The following is a 20,223-nucleotide window of genomic DNA, read 5'->3' as shown; positions in this document are numbered from 1 at the left end:
AGCTGGAGGACGGAAGACAGGAGCTGCTGGACACCACGGCAGCTCCGATCGTAAGGCCTCAGCAGCTGTGGTTACCAGCATTAACAGTCCCATGGGCCTTGTATCGAGGAGGGGGCCTTATGAGCCCGCTCCTGGCAACGCAACGGCATGGTGGGGGGCAGGAGTCATTTTCCTCAGTGGCATGATCACTGGTAAGTTGTCCTCCTGCCCATGCTTGTCAACCAACCCTGACTGGACTCGGTGGCACATACAGACATGAACCTGGGAGGCAGGACTAGTTTAAAAGGAGAGGCCAGTGGGGGGGGGGGTGGGTATAAGTTTGGGTGGATTTAATAGAAATACACTGTCCATATGTATGACATCATTTTAAAGGTGGTATACATGCATTACATTGCCAAATTTTAAGTTCTAGGAAACCAGCTTACTGTGCTTGATGTGTGTAAGAAAAGCTTTTTGGAAAACAAGTGTTAGCCAAAAGTCTACTTTTTGAACCTTAAAAGCAGTATAAAATCAAGTATATAAGAAGGTATCTAGAAGCGAAAGTGAAGATCTAACAGAAGATTCGTAAGAGTGTGTAAGATACATGCAGTAAAGAAGAGGCCTATAATCCCAGCACTCTGGAAGCTGAGACGAGAGATTGCCAGTTTGAGAACAGCCTGGGCTACATAATAAAACTCTTACCTGTTTCTATAAACATAAAAAAATGTTTATCCCTTGTTAAAAACAGCAAAATAAATAAATAGGCATTGCCTCAGACATTCAGAACACGCCAATCCCAGCAATCCCCTGGTTGGTCTACCTTCTAAAAAACGTATGCAGGGAGAAGCCAAGGGACCATCCATCGTCACACACTCAACTACTGTGACACGTAGTGAAAAGCCTAGAGACATCCAAGTGCCTGTTGAGAGAATAAAAATACTCTGATCATCTTCAATGGTAGACAGGAATCAACGATAGCCAGACATGATCAAACATTAACAATGTAGTACAAAGACAGCCGTGAGGATAGAGAGGAGGCTCATGTCACCTGTTCCTCCAGCCTCGGGACAGCGACCACTGGCGTCCTCCGGCACCTGTACCCTCACATACACAAACAAGCATAGTAAAAATAGCCAGGCAGTGGCAGTGCACACCTTTAATCCCAGCATTCAAGAGACAGAAGCAGGTGGATCTCTTGAGCTCTGAGTTCGAGGCCAGCCTGGGCTACACGGAGAAACCCTGTCTCAAAAACAAAATTTTACATATGTGTGTATATATACATATATCATAGTAAAAGAAAATCTCTTTAAAATGCAGCTTTAGGGATTGGAGAGATGATTTGGTGGTTAAAAACACTGACTGGTTCTCCAGAGGACCCAGGTTCGAATCCCAGCACCCACCCGGCAGCTCACAACTGTTTGAGTTTGAGATTCTGACACCCTTGTCTGCTGTCTGAGGGCACCAGTTATGCAAGTGGTGCATAGACAAACATGCAGGCAAGACACTCAAAATTTTTAAAATTAAAAACCAGCTGACGAGTCCCGGCCTGCTCACCAAATCCTTCAGACCAAACCAGCATCTGCCGCCATTGGAGCCTTGGACCTGCACCCACAGGGAGAGGGAGAGGCCCCACCTGCACCCACTGGAAGAAAGGATACGAAGACAACAGTGTAAGAACAATTCAATAACAGAAACCAATATGGCACCACCAGAGTCTGGGGATTCTACATCAGCAAGACATGAACATCCCAATGCAGATGAAACAGAAGAGAATGACCTTAAAAACAACTTTATGAAGATGATAGAGACCCTTCAAAGAAGAAATGAGAAAAATCCCCTAACGAAATGGAAGTAATAAAATGGAAGAAATGGAGGAAAAGACAAACCAAAAAATGCAAGCAATAAATCTGTTAAGGGAAACCAAGGGGGGGAAAACAGGTGAAGGAAACAATTCAAACAGTTCAAGACTTGAAAACTGAAATAGAGACAATAAAGAAAACAGTCTGAGGGAATGCTGGAAATAGAAAAACTGAATAAGTGATCAGGAAATATAGATACAAGCATAACCAATGGAATATAAGAGATGGAAGAGAGAGACTTTCAGATGTTGAAGACACACTAGAGGAAATAGATTCATCAACCAAAGGAAAAAAGTTTTTTTTTTTTGTTTTTCAAGACAGAGCTTATCTGTGGTTTTGGAGCCTGTCCTGGAACTCGATCTTGTAGACCAGGCTGGTCTCGAACTCAGAGATCCGCCTGCCTCTGCCTCTCAGGTGCGCCACCACCATCCAGTAACCAAAGAAAATCTTAAGTCCAACAAATTTTTTTTTTTTTTCGAGGCAGGGTTTCTCTGTATTGTTTTGGAGGCTGTCCTGGAACTCGCTCTGTAGACCAGGCTGGCCTTGAGCTCACAGAGATTCACCTGCCTCTGCCTCCCGAGTGCTGGGATTAAAGGCATGCGCCACCAACGCCCGGCCCAACAAATTCTTAACACAAAATATCCAGGAAATATGAGACACTGTGAAAAGACCAAACTTAAGGATAATAGGTATAAAAGAAGGCGAAGAAACCCAGCTCAAAGGTTCACAAAACATATTCAACAAAATCATAGAAGAAAACTTTCCCAACCTAAAGGACACGCCAATGAAGGTACAAGAAGCTTACAGATGACCTGGTGGGGAGGGTGGGAGAAGAGGGGAGGGAGAGGGAGCTGGGATTGACATATGAAACAAGATTGTTTCTAACCTAAAAACAAACAAACTTACAGAACACCAAATAGAGTGGACCACACACAAAAAAAATCACATTGCCACATAATAACCAAGACCCCAAACATACAAAATAAAGAATATTAAGAGCAGCAAAGGAAAAAGGTCAAATAACATATAAAGGCAAGACTATCAGAATCACACACACCTGACTTCTCCATGGAAACTCTGAAAGCCAGAAGGTCCCTGATAGATGTTCTACAAACACTAAGAGACCACAGATGCCAGCCCAGACTTTCAATCAGTATAGATGGGGAAAACAAGATATTCCACAACAAAATCAGATTTAAACAATACATATCCACAAATCCAGCCTTACAAAAAGTACTGGAAGGAAAACTCCAGGCCAACGAAGTTATCTACATACATTCACAAAAACATAGGCAATGGATAATCCCACATTGCCAAAAGCAAAAAAAAAAAAAAAAAAAAAAAAGAAAGAAAGAAAGAAAAGAAAAGAAAAGAAAAATCCACACATAATATTACCACCACCACCAAATCTAAAACTAACAAAAATCAACAACCAATGGTCTTTAATATCCATCAATATCAATGGTCTCTAACTTGCCTATAAAAAGACACAGGCTAACAATGGATAAAGACAGAATCCATCCTTCTGCTGCATACAAGATACATACCGTAAACTCACAGACATTACCTTATTCATAAAAGAAACATTACTAAAACTCAAATCACACATAAAACCCCATGCACTTATAGTGGGAGACTTCAACACCCCACTCTCCCTACTGGAAAGAACTACCAGACAGGAACTTAAAGAAATAAAGGAACTAACAAGTTCTGACTCAACTGGATTTAATAGACATCTATAGAACATTCCATCCAAACACAAAAGAATATACCTTCTTCTCAACACCACAAGGAACCTTCTCTAAAATCAACCACATACTCAGCAACAAAGCAAGCCTCAACATATACAAAAAATTTGGAATAATCCCCTGTATTTTATCAGATAACTATGGCTTAAAGTTAGAATTCAACAACAACACAAAATGCAGAAAGCCTAGAAAGTCATGGAAATTGAACAATGCTCAATTGCATCACTCCTGGGTCAAGGAAGAAATAAAGAAATTAAAGACTTCTTAGAATTCAGTGAAAACAAAAGCATAACATGCTCAAACTTATGGGACACCTTGAAAGCAGTGCTAAGAGGAAAGATCATAGCACTAAGTGCCCACATAAAGAAACTGGAGAATAGTCACACTAGAGACTTAAAAGCACACTTGAAAGCTCTAAGACAAAAAGAAGCAAACTCACCCAGGAGGAGTAGACACCAGGAAATAATCAACTGAGGGCTAAAATCAGTAAAGTTGAAACAAAGAGTTGGTTCTTTGAGAAAATCAACAAGATAGACAAACCTTTATTCAAATTAACCAAAAGGCAGAGAGAATATGCAAATTAACAAAATCAGGAATGAAAAGGGGGCCATAACAACAGACTCTGAAGAAATTCAGAGACTCATGAGTTCATACTTTGAAAACCTGTACTCCACAAAATTGGAAAATTTGAAGGAAATGAACAATTTTCTAGATAGGCATCACTTACCAAAATTAAATCAAGAACACATAAGCAATTTAAATAGACCTATAACCCCTAATTCAATAGAAGCAGTTATCAAAAATCTCTCATCTGGCCCAGAGTAAGATGGACTCAGTGCAGAATTCTACCAGAAATCCAAAGAAGAGCTAATACCAGTACTCCTCACATTGTTCCACACAATAAAAGCAGAAGGGCCATTGCCAAACTCTTTTATGAGGCTACAATTACCTTGGTACCTAAACCACACAAAGACACAGCTAAGTTAGAGAACCACAAACCAATCTCCCTCATGAATATTGATGCAAAAATACTAAAATACTGGAAAATCGAATTCAAGAGCACATCGGAAAAATCATTCACCAGGATTAAGTAGGCTTCACCCCAGAGATAAGGTAATCCACCACATAAACAAACTGAAGAAAAAAACCACATGATCTTCTCACTAGATGCTGAAAAATCCTTTGACAAAATCCAACACCCCTTCATAATAAAGGTCTTGAAGAAATCAGTGATAACAGGAACATACCTAAACATAATAAAGGCAATATATGCCAAGCCAGTGGCCAACATCAAACTAAATAGAGAGAAACTCAATGTGATTCCTTTAAAATCAGGAACAAGACAAGGTTGTCTACTCTCTCCATACCTCTTCAATATTGTACTTGAAGTTCTAGCTAGAGCAATAAGACAGACAACAAAAGATCAAGGGGATACGATAGTTTACATAAGTGACCCAAAAAAATCCAACCAGGGAACTCCTACAGCTGATAAACACCTTCAACAAAGTGGCAGGATACAAGATTAACTCAAAAAAAAAATCAATAGCCCTCCCATATATAGACAATAAATGGGCTAAGAATGAAATCAGAGAAACATCGCCCTTCACAATAGCCACAAACAACATAAAATATCTTGGAGTAGCTCTAACCAAACAAATTAAAGAGCTGTATGACAAGTCTTTAAATAAAGAAATTAAAGAAAATATCAGAAAATGGAAAAAATCTCCCATGCTCTTGGATAAGTAGGATCAACATAGTAAAAATGGCAATCTTACCAAAAGCAATCTACAGATTCAATGCAATTCCCATCAAAATCCCAGCACAATTCTTCATATACTTGAAAGAACAATACTCAATTTCATATGGAAAAACAAAAAGCCCAGGATAGCCAAAACAACCCTTTAGGAGTGAACCCCGCAAAGCTATCCGCCCATGAGGGCGGGGGCGTGTAAACTGACACAGGTAGATAGAAAAGGAAGTTTGGTGGTCCTCTGGGTAGCTATCCTTTCTTCTTTAGGTATCCATATACCTAGGATTTTTTCACTGTTCAGAACTAATTGTCCTGTAAAGACACAAACAGAACACTTCTCTTTCCTTTGATGAGGTCTCCTTATACAAAGAACTCAAGAAGCGAGTTACCAAAACACCAAATAATCCAATAAAAAATGGGGTACAGATCTAAATAGAGAATTCTCAATAGAAGAATTTCAAATGGCCAAAAGGCACTTAGAAAATTGATCAACATCCTTAGCCATCAAGGAAATGCCAGCAAAACAACTTTGAGATACCATCATACATCTGTCAGAATGGCTAAAATAAAAAACACCAGTCACAGTTTGTGCTGGAGAGGACATGGAGAAAGGAGAACACCCCTCCATTGCTGATGGGAATGCAAACTTGTACAGCCACTTTGAAAATCAGTATGGCAGTTTCTCAGGAAAATGGGAATCCGTCTACCTCAAGATCCAGCAATACCCAAAGGATACACCATTCATACCACAAGGGCATCTGTTCAACTATGTTCCTAGCAGCATTATTTGTAATAGCCAGAACTAGGAAGCAATCTAGATGCCCCTCATCCAAAGAATGGATAAAGAAAATGTGGTACGGCCGGGCGTTGGTGGCGCACGCCTTTAATCCCAGCACTCGGGAGGCAGGGGCAGGCGGATCTCTGTGAGTTCGAGGCCAGCCTGGTCTACAAGAGCTACTTCCAGGACAGCCTCCAAAGCCACAGAGAAACCCTGTCTCGAAAAACCAAAAAATAAATAAAAGAAAATGTGGTACATTTACACAATGGAGTACTACTCAGCAGAAGAAAAAAAGCAATGGAATTTTGAAATTCGCAGGCAAATGGATGGCGCTAGAAACCATTCTGAATGAGGTAGCCCAGTCACAGAAAGAAAAACATGGTATGTACTCTCTCATAAATTGATATTAGACATAGAACAAAGGATTACCAGCCTACAATCCACAACCCCAGAGAAGCTAGGACACAAGGAGGACCCTAAGAGAGACATACATGGTCCCCTGGAGAAGGGGAAAGGGACAAGATCTCCTGAGCTAATTGGGAGCATGGGGGAGGGGAGAGGGAGTTAGGAGAAAGAGAGGGGAGGAGGGGAGAGGAGGACATGAGGGAGCAGGAAGATTGAGTTGGGGGAAGAACAGAGAAGACAGCAAGGACAGAGATGCCTTAATAGAGGGAGCTATTACAGATTTAAAGAGAAATCTGGCACTCGGGAAATGTTCAGGGATCCACCAGGATGACCCCAACTAAGAATCTAACCAATAGTGGAGAGGCTACCTTACACGCCCTTCCTCTATAATGAGATTGATGACTACCTTATATGCCATCCTAGAGCCTTCATCCAGTAGCTGATGGAAGCAGAAGCAGAGATTCGCAGCTAAACACTGAGCCAAACTCCTGAATCCAGTTGCAGAGAGGGAGGAGTGATGAGCAAAGGGGTCAAGACCAGAGTGGAGAAACCCCCAGAGACAGCTGATCTAAGCAAGTGGGAGCTCACGGACCCCAGACTGACAGCTGGGGAACTTGCATTAGACCAAACTAGGCCCCCTGCACGTGGATGTCAGTTGGGACACTTGGGCAGCCTATGGGGCCTCTACTAGTGAAATAGTATTTATCCCTAGTACACGAATGGGCTGTTAGAGCCCATTCCCTATGGAGGGCTACTCTCTCAGTCCTGCCTCAAATAAGGTGTCAGACTTTGATGGTGCCCCACGGGAGACCTCACCCTCCCTGGGGAGTGGATGGGGCTGGAATGGGAGGGGCTACTGGGGGGAATGGGAGGGCGGGAAGGAGAGGGAACTGGGATTTGGTATGTGAAAATAAGATTGTTTTTTAATTTAAATTAAAAATAAGAAAACTTCAGGTGACTATGCTTAATGAACCTTAGACAATTTTAAATGATGTATTTTTCATCCATGTATGTGTGATACATCTGCTTTTCCCACCAAGGACATGAAATGCAGGCATAGCATTGATAGAGAATGCTTTAGACAAGAGGCAAGGAGCCGGGCTAAGAGTCCGGGGTAGATAATGAGCCATCAGTAATCATGTTTTTCCGTTGGGGCTGTGCTGGGCTCCTAATTTCAAAACCAGAGATGATACACAGGTCATGGTTAATGCAAGGTCAAGCATTGCAGTTTACAGAAAGGAGGAAGCAAAGGCTTGCTCGAATGTTTAAAAGTAACACTGGAAGAGAGACTTTGCTACCAAGTCTGTTTAGACAGGAAAAGGAGCACACTAAACTCCACGGAAACTAAAAACCGCCAACCTGCTCCTCAGACTTTACAGATGTCCTGGCCTTCACGAGGACCTCTCTCAGTGGGTAGTGAGCTTTGTACTCCTGGTCCCTGAGGAATGATAACATATCAGGAGACCACTGACTGAAGTGAGCCCATCCTAAGGTTCTTCCCTCTGAACCTTTGGTGCAAGCACCCATTCCAAATCACAGGTGTCTCCTACCACACCACATGGGGAAGTCATGAATTTAACATTCCCCCGCCCCCACAGTGGATTCTTCAAGACATCTATACTTAACGGATTGGGGGTTTTTATTTTTTTTAAGTTTGACTTGAGAGAGTTCATCATCTTTAACAGTCCAGAACAGATCACAGCGTGGTAGCATTTCGTCGGTTTTACTTTTCCCTAGATTTGTAAGAGGTGTATGGGCAATTACTTTCGGAAATGTTTGTCCTTAAAAGGCTTGGCTAGAAGGTTGAAGGGTCCATAAAATTGGAAATGAACATGATGGGAGGAAGCTTCACAGTGGTAAATGTGTCTCCCCACCACCATTGTCAGCCCAGTGGCAAAGGAGGAGAGGGTGTGTCATTGGGGCCCCTTACAAAGCACCATAGAACACAGTCTGATGCAGCACTGAGGGTCAGGCAGGCAGGAAACTCCGAAGACGGCCGGATGGTCAGGCCACTGGTGGAACAGTTATTAAGCGGTAGACCGCCCACGCATGAGTTGTTAAAGCATGTGTGCCTGCCTGCCTGCTGAATACCCTGGAATCGAGACAATGACACCTCTTAAGGGGTTTGGTTTGAGTCGGCTGCTTGGGTGGGGTCCTAGCAGGGTCTGAGATAACATAGTAGAGTCTACAGGAGCCGGTTGAGGTGGCTTCCAAAAGAATTGGCAGAAGCCGGGCATTGGTGGCGCATGCCTTTAATCCCAGCACTCGGGAGGCAGAGGCAGGCGGATCTCTGTGAGTTCGAGGCCAGCCTGGTCTACAGAGAGAGTTCCAGGACAGCCTCCAAAACAATATAGAGAAACCCTGTCTGGAAAAACCAAAAAAAAAAAGAAAAGAAATGAATTGGCAGAAATCGGCGAATGGGGGTGGGGATGTGTGTGAGGGGCTTACCTCATATAGATGAGTCCCCAGCACTGTACACACAGTCCTAGAATTGGGGAGACAGAGACAGGAGGGTCCCCGGGGCCCACTGGCTTTCTAGTTCAATGAGACACCTTGTTTCCCATTCGAGTGCTAACCAGGCCCAACCTAGCTTAGCTCCAGGGCTTAAATGAGATTGGTACATCCAGGATGGTGTGGATGAAGAGGAGAGACCTTGCCTCACGAAATTAGATGGTGGTGGTGGAAGACACTGCCTCTGCTTCACATGTGTGTGCGTGCACACACAGACACACACGCGAACACACACATGAACACACAGACACAGACGCACACAGATAGACACACACGCACACACACACGCAGCAGTGGTGCAGTAAGGAATAAAAACAAAATGTTTAACTTTCTTTTGCACCAATTTGACCAAGAGCAAGCCCAAATTTGAATTCCCCACTCCTCTCCTTCTGTCTTCCAACTGTGTCTCTGTGTCTGTGTGCCTGTGTGTGTGCCTGTGTGTGTGTGCCTGTGTGTGTGTGTGTGTGTGTGTGTGTGCGTGCGCACGCGCGCGTTACAACAGGCATGTAGAAGTCAGAGGACAACTTTTGGGAGTTGGTTCTATCACGCACTCCGGGACTGAACTCAAGTTGTCGGGCTTGTGACACGCCATCTTACCCAGAAGTGATCCCCGCAGCTGCCTATGCTCTTAGAAGGCAGGCCGGGGAGGGTAATCTTAGGTGAGGAAGCATGATGGAGGGGGGGGCAAAAAGACATGTGGAACAGGAAAGAGGGATCTTAACTGGGGTGGTGAGAGCCTGGAGGACGAGATGGGTGGGCATCCCACAAAGGCGAGGGGAATTACAGAAACACTTCATTCTAAATGACGTCATGGTGTCTAACGTGCTGGTTGGATTTGGAATTGCTGATAACAGTAAAAAAAAATTGATGTGAAGTTGAGAGGGGAGGGGGCACTAGAGAGGGTTTGGGGAGATAGCGGAGGGAACATAGGATCAAATAAGTGCATTGGATTGCACACTTGTATGAAAATTTCAGAGTACATAAAAAACAAACAAAACTAGCCGGGCGTTGGTAGCATACACATTTAATTCCAGCACTCGGGAGGCAGAGGCAGGCGGATCTCTGTGAGTTCAAGGCCAGCCTGTTCTACAGAGCGAGTTCCAGGACAGCCTCCAAAACAATATAGAGAAACCCTGTCTCGAAAAACCAAAACACAATCCAAGAAACAAAAAACAAAACTGATCTTAGCCCAGTGAGTTGGCATAAACCAAAGAGGCAGGGAAACTGCCACAAAATCAAGGCCAACCTTGGCTACACAGTGAGAACCTGTCTAAAAATATAATATTAGGTCTGGCAAGATGGCTTCAGCAGGCATTTTCTGAAGAGCCCGAGACCCGGGTTCTGTCCTAAGACCCACATGGTGTGGGAGAGCACTGTTACTGGCAGGTGGTCCTCAGACATCCCCGTGGGCTGGAGTTCTGGGGTTATCAGCACGGGTTCCCACATGTCCTGTCTCTGTGGGGATTGAGCCCACCCGCGCCTCGAATGTGCTCTGCCCGACACTTTGCCACCTGAGCTGTGTCTCTGTGAACGATCTCTCGGAAGAGCGTGACAGTACCTGTGTACCGTGGCCATTAGAGAGAAAAAGCCTTAGTCCCTCCTCCTACTGCCTGACACCCGGAGGTCTCGCACAGGTGACACCTGTCGCTTCTAAGCTCTGCTTCAGCTGTTGCGGGGGGGTCCTGACGACAGCTTGGGAAGCAGACATCCTCCTGCCCTGATCTATAGGAGCTGAGGCTATCGGCAGACCTGGAAGGGTGGGGAGGCCGAGCAGGTGAGCCGTTTGCTGTTGTCCTCAAGACCTCTGTCCCAAGGCGTCCGGATTAAATAAAGAGATTGACTTACCAATAAATAAATAAAATCTCCACCCCAATCTGAAACCTCAGAATCCAATGCCTTTCACGTCAGTGACAGCCTGGAAGAAAACAGCCCCCCCCCAAAAAAAGCCGGGTGGTGGTGGCGCACGCCTTTAATCCCAGCACTCGGGAGGCAGAGGCAGGCGGATCTCTGTGAGTTCGAGGCCGGGCTGGACCGACAGCCTCTGAAACAATACAGAGAAACCCTGTCTCGTAAAAACCAAAAAAAAAAAAAAAAAAAAAAAAAAGAAAGAAATAAAAGAAAACAGTTCCCTGTGGATATACCCACTAGCGTCCAGAGAGCTGGATCATTTTAATAAAAATGAGATGGGAAAGAGCAAAAAAAGAAAAATGCCCACCCCACCCCCCACATCTGACACAGCTGCCACCCACGACCCAGGCGTCAAACGCCCAACACCTGACCGTGACAGGCTTTTTAAGAATCCGGGCTCACAGAACACCTGCAGCCTCTGATACCTTCAGATTAGGATCACAGCGGGCCAGGGGAGCGGAATGGAATAGGCAGGTCTGGACAAAGCAGAGCTGTGTGCGGAATCAAGACAGGCAGGCTTAGATCTGGGCAGATCCGGGGGCTCGGGGTGTTCCAAAAGGAATGTGGCTGACCCCTCAGTGCCCTGGGTGTCCAGAGAGGAAGATGACAGAGCACATCTCTAGCGCATACTGCAGCGGCCCCTTCCCACCCAGCAAAGTCTTTGCTGATGCTTACCAAGATGGTGACCACGCCCCCTCTCCCAGATCGGTGTGTATGGAGAAGGCCCAGGCTCCCATCAGTGAAGGCGCAGAGAAACCATCCATGCAGTCCAGAGGCGGGGACCTCAGGGGGCAGAGGGAGCCGAGCTCTGCTCCCCGGGGGTTCTGCATGGCTCTTTTTTTTTGTTTGTTTGTTTGTTTTTCGAGACAGGGTTTCTCTGTGGCTTTGGAGTCTGTCCTGGAAGTAGCTCTTGTAGACCAGGCTGGCCTCGAACTCACAGAGATCCGCCTGCCTCTGCCTCCCGAGTGCTGGGATTAAAGGCGTGTGCCACCAACGCCCGGCTCTGCATGGCTCTTGAGTATACGTCAGTCTTGGTGTTCGGCGTGACGAGCTGGAATTGACCGGATGGAAAGGCTCCTGTGCGGCAGATGGTATCTTCTGCCCCATCCTCGGCCAACAGAAGGCTCCAGGAAGTCACCACCCGCAAGGAGAGGGGTCCCCCTGGTCAGTGTGCTCAGAAGAAATGGCAGGAAAAGCAGCCGTCACTTGGGAGATGTCGGCACTTGTGGATGGGCTCAAGGGCTCGTCAGTAAACCGTTCTGGCTCCCAGAAGAAATGACCGAGTGCAGCTACTTATCCGACACGAGGCTCGTGCGTTTCTTCATCCGCTTATTTACCCATTCATGAACTGCCCATTAATGCATCTCTTCGGTGCATCATTAACTCACCTAACATCTAAGGGAGTGTTTGACCTATCACACTATCCAGCCCTGTTTCAACACCGACGAGTAACCAAGCCCACCCCCACCCCTGGAAGGGAGGCCCAGTAAGGAGAAGCAGCTGAGCTAAAATGCACAGGACCTCACTGACTGAGGAAAGTTCGGGTATAGCTGTTACATTGATGGCTCCCCTTAATTAGTTTGTTTTGGCATTAGTCTTCAGGGAGAGTGTATTATAATTTAATTCATTCGCTTCTTTTCTCCTATTTCTGTAACCCATCTGTATTGATAGATTGATTAATTGGTTGATTGAGAAATGGCCTCACAATATTTGCCTAAGCTCTCTCAAATCCGTGGGCGTAAGTAAACCTCCTGCCTCCGTCTTCCACATAGCTGGGGTTATAGGAGTGTATCACCAGGGACAACTTTTTTTTTTTTTTTTTTGAGACAGGTCCCACTCTGTAGCCCTGGTTGGCCTGGAGGTTTCTGTATAGACCAGGCTGGCCTTGAACTCGCAGAGATCCACTTGCCTCTGGTGCTGGAACTAAAGGCTGCACCACGAACGTCAACAGATGACTATTTTTATTTTTTAGCAGAGTTAGTGATAATTTAGTGCATGTAATAACTATTGTTAAACAGCATAATAGGACAGCATAAGCCGGGAAGCAAAGAGAAGGCAACTTAATCCTGTCCATGTGCCATTCCTTCCCAACAGTCCTGCGGCCTCCGGGGACCTGTGACTGCTGCCTTCTGGGCCTGCCTAGTTAGAGGGTCCCTCGGCTTACACCAAGCACTTGACCTCCCTGTGGTTTCTTCTGCAGCACAGAGCGGACCAGGCCTCTCCTTGCTGTTGCTTCCCCTGGTGGGCTGGGAGAAGATCCACCCAATGTGGGTTCCCTCACGGACGTGTCCATAAGAAATGCTCACAGCCTGAGCCCTCTACAGCCCAGCATCCGGGGACTGTCGCCCGAAGACTCGGTGACAGCACCTTAAGTCGGCCATCGGGTCCCCTTCATGGTTACACGCTGACGACTAATTTTCCCTCCAGTTTCACTGGGGTCCCCATATGGAATTCTATTACTGTATTTCCTTTATTTTCTATTGCTTAGGATGAGCTACAGTACTTACAGGTAGGGCATTCTTTAAGAGGACGGTAAGTGATGGCTTAGGTGAATTCTGCGTGTCCAAACTCCCGGCCCACCCGGAAGGAGTAGTCCTCTGCTGAGAAGACAGACCCTTTCCCTTCCCCAGCCTCTCTACAGACGACTCCGGGGCAGCTGACAATTGCTTTCCCAGAGAACCCTCTCCTGGTGGTCCAGGGAAGGATCGTAGATCACCGATAGAAAGGGATTTCAAAGCCATGGCCCCCGAAATGCAAATGAGACAGTGGAGAATGAGGAGCAGAGGTAAGTCACTCTAGGTCATGTAGCCAGTAAAGGGGAGGAGGAAAAGTCTGGCAAGACTGTGGAAGCCCAGGGTGTTGGGATATACTTTAGGGCACTGGTTGCCTTCAGTATGAATACATCCCCTTGTAAGAGGCAGTCTCTTCTGGACCACACCTTAGATGGACCAAGCTGTATGAATTTGTTGGTGACGGTGTCCACCTCTAAGGGTAGGTTTGAACCCGGCACTCTCAAAAAAAGCTGCTGCCATGTGACTGCTAATTTGCTTTGGGGATACTCCAGACAGACATACTGGACTTGAAGACTGTATGAGAAACAATTGTAAAATATCTCATCTGTTGCTGGGTGTTGATGGCGCACGCCTTTAATATCCCAGCATTCGGGAGGCAGAGGCAGGTGGATCTCTGTGAGTTCGAGGCCAGCCTGGTCTACAGAGTGAGTTCCAGGACAGCCTCCAAAGCAATAAAGAGAAACTCTGTCTCGAAAAACAAAAACAAAAATCTCATCCGTTATGCTCTTAGATAGGCTACATATGAAAATGTTAACAGGTTGGCCATGTAGAGCTAAGTAACTTTTTTTTAAATTAACTACTTTTTAAGTGTGACTATTGGAAAATTTGATATACACATAGCTCAGATTTCATTACTATTACAGCTGATTTAAAAGATAAAATCAAATCTCAGAAAAAAAAAAACCATAGTTGAGCATGTGTCAGAGATAATGACTTAACTCACTAGTTTATAAGAAAAGCTGTAAGGTGTTATGGGCAACAAAAAGAGTCAGGACCCTTGGGCACATTAACACAGTGTTATGATCCCGTGCTGGGCTCTAGGAGGGAGGGTCTCTGTTCACATAACAGAAAGTCATCTGCATCTTTACTGGACAAGACATTTATAAATTAATAATTTCCTGCTGGGTGTTGGATCCAAATGTGGACCAAGGTGCCCAACTTTTGCAAAGCCCTCGATAGAATTAGATAAGACCGTGCCGAGCAGTGTCAAAACACAGGAAGTTACTTCTTGACGATCCTTCCCGCCCCCCTCTGCACACCAGCCCACACCCCGCACTGCTGCAGACAGGCCTGGAGGGAGAGAGGTGCTCGGTGAACCATCTGTACGCCAAGGCACAGCCCTCACTCTCTCCAAGGATAGAGCCATTGCCAGTGAGAAATCCCGGTCAGAAACTCCGCACAGGGCTCAGTGCTTCCTCATCTAGAAGTCTCTGCAAGCCTGAAACAACAGCTCAGGCTGCTCCCTCCTTCCCCGGATCCCAGAAGGGCCAAGAAGGACAGCATCGGTTTCCAGACCCCCTCAGACACTGAGTCCCCTAAGATCCAAGCAGCAGCTACAGAAAAAAACAGGCTGACCCCGCCCCTCACAGGTGACCCCCCCCAATCTGGCCCAACCTCTCCTCCCGTGTCTCCGAGAGACCCTTCAGTGAAAAATCACACTCAGAATGAGACCTCAGAGTTTTTCTAGTGAGCCTGGCCGACATTCAGAGGTCTTACTCTGTGTGGACTTAGCTTGGCTTGTTTCTAGCCAGCTTTTCTTAAATTAACCCGCCTACCTTTTCCCTCTGGGCTTTTACCTTTTCTTGCTTCTGTATGTCCTACTTTCCTTCTTCCTCTGTGGCTGCTTGGGTGAGTGTGTGGCCGGGTGGCCGGGTGGTCCCTGACATCTTCCTCTCCTTGTTCTCTCATTGCTCTGCCTCTGTTTCTCCTTCTATTTGTTCTCTCTCCGTCTGCCAGCCCCGCCCATCCTCGCTCCAGACTCCTCGCTATTGGCCGTTCACCTCTTTATATTAGCCCACCAGGTGTTTTAGGTAGGCAAAGTAACACAGCTTCACAGAGTTAAACAAATGCAGCAAAAACAAAAGTCCCACAGCTTAAAGTAATATTCTACCAGACAGCCAATAAAGAAAGGAGGGGCTGGAGGGACGGCGTGGTGGATTAGACAGCCTGTCTCTTTGGCCAAAGCACGCTGCTGGTTAGCCAGAGATGCTCAGCTGAGCTCAAGCCAGCAGTGGCCACCGGACGGCTGATGACTTGGGCGACTTGGACCAAAGGACTGTGTAGGTCAATCTACCGTGTCTCGGATGTGTGTTGACTCCATAAACAATGGTTACATGGTGACCAAACTAAAATCTAAAAGAAGAACAAACAGTGTGAGTTTATCAGTTTAGGCTTGAGGCCGTGGCAGCAGTTTTGGGGTCATTCATAAGCTAGTGAGACTTAGCCAAGGAGGCTGGTGTGTAGGAAAGGGAACAACGGAGAAACAGTTTTGGAACGGAAGGGTGGAGGAGGGGAAGGAAAGGACAGTGTGGAGGGAAGGGGACCTCCCGTTCATCTCCAGACTTCCCAGTGTCTGGTTCCCAGTGACCTGCTGCAATCCCTTGCTCCTCACAGGAAGAGAGTTTCTTTGCCAAGGAGTCAGGACCATGATGGGGAAACCCACAGCATCAGCTGACCCGAGCTAGATCACTGACTCAGGTCTGACAAATGGGGAACCTGCATGAGACTGAACTAGACTCCCTTAATATAGGTAACAATGGTGTGACTGGGTCAATATATGAGGCCACTGGCAGTGGGTCCAAGATCTAACACCAATGCACAAACTGACTTAGTGGAGCCCATTCTGTATGAAGAGACATCTTGCCCAGCCTAGAGGGAGTGTGGGGTGGAGAGGTACCTTGGTCCTGCCTCAACAAGATGATGGGACAGATTTAGCAAACTTCCTAGGGGAGGCCTCACCCTCCATGGAGCAGATGGGAGGGGGGGAGTGGCGGGAGCTGGAGGAGTGGAGGGAGGGGGAGCTGGTATTGGAATAAAAAAAAAATAAATGAATAAAGTTTTAAGAAAAAGAGAGTTTCTTTGTCACTTTTGCTGAGTTACACATTTTTATTTCTTAAAACCAATAAGCAGCCAGGCGGTGGTGGTGCACACTTTTAATCCCTGTACTCGGGAGGCAGAGGCAGCCGGATCTCTGTGAGTTCAAGGCCAGTCTGGTCTACAGAGTGAGTGCCAGGACAGCCTCCAAAGTTACATAGAGAAACCCTGTCTTGAAAACAACAACAACAGCAACAACAACAAAAAACAAACAAACAAAAAACCAATAAGCCTTGGCCAGCACACTGTCCTTGGAAAGAAACCGAGACTGGATGTCCCCTAGTGCTCCAGGGGATGCCAGCTTCATCTTGAGTCCCTTCAGTTTTGTGGCTATGACTCCGTCATGTCTTCCTGTGACACTCAGTTGTTCCTTTACTTTGATGTCCCCTCTCTATATAATGCCCCCTCTCTGTGTTCTGTCTTGCAATCCCATCTCCCAGCCAAGCATCACCGAGTACCGTGGGTCTTTCTCATTAGACTTCCTTTTGGGCCACTGGCCCCCAAATAATGACACAGAGACTTATTATTAATTATGAATGCGCGGCCTTTAGCTTACGCTTGTTCCCAGCTTGCTCTTATGACTTAAATTAACCTGTTTCCATTCATCTACGTCCTGCCAGGTGGCTGTCTCTACCTCTCCTCCATTCTGTCCGTTTGACTGCCTCTGTATCCCGCTGTCGCCTCTAACCCTGAGTTCCTTCCTCTGCCCGGAAGTCCTGCCTAGCCTCTCCTGCCTGGCTGTTGGCCATTCAGCTCTTTAACAAGCCCAACAGGCCGGGCGTTGGTGGCGCAAGCCTTTAATCCCAGCACTCGGGAGGCAGAGGCAGGCGGATCACTGTGAGTTCGAGACCAGCCTGGTCTACCGAGCGAGTTCCAGGACAGGCTCCAAAGCCACAGGGAAACCCTGTCTCGAAAAACCAAAAAAAACAAAACAAAACAAAACAAAAACAAAAAACAAGCCCAACAGAATAAGACGGTGACGCATTGTCACTGTGTGTTCGAATATTCCACAACAGCCAAGGCTTTGCTGTTCTGTAGATGAGTGTTGTTGGTTGGGGGCGAAACGAGCAGGGTTTCCTGTCTCCAACAGAACAGTGCCCTTGCCAAAGCATGGCTTTGTGTCTCTTACTGTTAGCCTATGGATTTTAAAGATTTATTTTAGTTGTTAAATTGTGTGTGTGTGTGTGTGTGTGTGAGAGAGAGAGAGAGAGAGAGAGAGAGAGAGAGAGAGAGAGAGAGAGCAGGAGGCTCCTAAGGCCAGATGAGGGCATTGGTTTCCCTGGAATAGATACAGGTGACTGTGAGCTGCCTGACAGGGATTCTGGGACTTGAATTTCAGTCTTTGCAAGCAGGAAGTGTTCTTATGCACTGAGCCATCTCTCCAGTCCCTCTTTTCTTCCTTCTTCCCTCCCTCCCTCCCTTCCCTTTTTCTTCTCCTCCTCCTCCTCTTTTTTGTTTTGTTTTGTTTTTCAAGACATAAAACTCTGTGTAGCCCTGGCTGGCCTGGAACTTATTGTGTAAACCAGGCTGGCCTCAAACTCAGAGATCCGCCTGCCTCTGTCTCCCGAGTGATGGGATTAAAGGCGTGCACCACCACTGCCCAGCTAGTCCCTTTTATTTTATTATATTTTCAAACATTACTCGAGTGTGTTTGTGTGTGTGTTTGTGTGTGGGTGTGTTGGTTTTCCCCTTTCACAGTATGGGTTCTAAAGATGGGGTACAGGCCATCAGGTTGAGTGACAAAGTGTCTCTTGCTGACCCTCTCTGTGATTTAAATGTATAGGTTATATGATATTGATCAAAGAGAACTTTATTTAGGAGAGTATTTGGAGTCAGAAGTTTGGGTACCTCAGTGTTCTCAGGAGGGTGGGACCCGTGGGAGTTCATGTGGTGATGTTTTGTTTATGATCTAACAAATAAAGCTTGCCTGAAGATCAGGGTGCTAAGCTAGCCACAAGTTAGCCATATAGGCCAGGCAGTGGTGGCCTTTAATTCTAGCATTCAGAGGCTGTTAGTTCAAGACCATCGTGAGCTACACGAAACTGATCCAGTCTAAAAGAGAAACAGAGCTCACATAAAGGTGATCTCAGCGCTTGGGATCCCAAACCTTTAATCCCAGCACTAGAGAGGAATATAAGGCAGGAGGAGACAGGAGCTCAGTGCAGTCTGAGGTTTGGTGGAGACAGATGCAGTCTGAGGACAGGGCGGCCCCTTTGGTCTGAGCATGGGTAGGGGTGAGAACGCTCTCGTGGCTGGCAGCTTTGCTTCTCTGATCTTCAGCTTTAACCCCAATGTCTGTCTCTGGGTTTTTATTATTAGGAGCAATTAGAATTCGTGCTCCAGGTTCAGATAGTCAAAGAGCTCTCAAATCGCGCAGGGCAATAGGCAGCATCCGAAGGAAAACGTCCGCGGAACTTGAAAGGATAATAGGGCGGTAGGGGTAAGAACGTATAGACGTTAAAAGGTCCGAGTCAGAGCGAGTGATGATTTCTCTATGATTCCGGGTACCACAGTCAACAGCTGGAGGAGACGGAGGCTGTGGGGAGCAAGCTTTGCCTCCTAAGAGCCTCCGCTCCACTTTGAGCAGCTCCTCTGACGTGGCCTTTTCCGGGGGAGCTCCATAGTCTCTCTCACGATCCACGTAGCTGCCTGTCTTCGAGGTCCTCAGGATGGTGTAAACCCGAACGGGCTTCTCAGCTGCTCACGCCTGCCTGACACATGAGGCACTAGAGTGGATGCACTTGCAGGCGGTGGAGTCGGACTCTCACATCCTTGCATTGTCAGAGAATCCTTGAAGGCATCTATCGAGTCCCCCTGCTGGGGGCCCTCAAGTGGCCAGGGACAGCCGGCAGATCCACAGCAGGGTCTTAAAGGATGCTCTCCAGGAACCGGGGCAGCCCTGCACCAGGGGCCCGTCTCCCTGACTGCCCAGTGAGGTCTGTAACACTCAACAGGACCAAACTCTGAGCCCGCAGCACAGGCTCCCTGTCCCCAGGGTCTTCCCCAGCTCCCCAGTGCCTCCCAGTGGCCCCACCCATCATTTCTGTTAACTCTGTGTGGGGGGAAGGGGAAAGGGAGGGGGGTCTTCTCTAGATGCCCCCCTCTGGTCGCAGTGCAACTCTACTCACAGAGCACTTCTCGGCAGGAATTTAAGTGGAACCCCAAATTCCAAGAGCTCGTGTTTGTAAAATTCCTCCCTGTATAAGATCCAAAAATACCGGAAGCTTCTGCCGCATGACACGGGCATTCTGGGTCCCATCCCAGGAATTAGTAAAAACCATTTTGGCATCTTGGTAAACCCAGAAAGCTACAAGTTTGTAAAGAAAACCATTTGTCCTGACCTTCTCTCGGTCCTCCATGACAACTGTCACGCAACAGTCTCCACAGAGACTGGGACATTCCATCCTGCAAGGAAGCTGTTCAGCAGGAAAGTTGACAACGCCAAACAGCTTCAGGAAGTCCCTGAAACTGACCAGATTCACTAGGTCCCTCCCCGCCAGCATCAGCAAGAAAAGCTAAGAGAGAGTTTGGAAGACCAAACCAGCTTCCCCGGGAGAAACAGAAACCAGCTTAGCAGCCTGGAAAGGGGCTGAGGCCAACTGAGGCGCCCGGGGAAGGA

The sequence above is a fragment of the Mesocricetus auratus genome, unplaced genomic scaffold, assembly GCF_017639785.1.
Source record: "Mesocricetus auratus isolate SY011 unplaced genomic scaffold, BCM_Maur_2.0 Super-Scaffold_100023, whole genome shotgun sequence".
NCBI lineage: Eukaryota > Metazoa > Chordata > Mammalia > Rodentia > Cricetidae > Mesocricetus > Mesocricetus auratus.
This window is presented reverse-complemented; position numbering follows the sequence as displayed.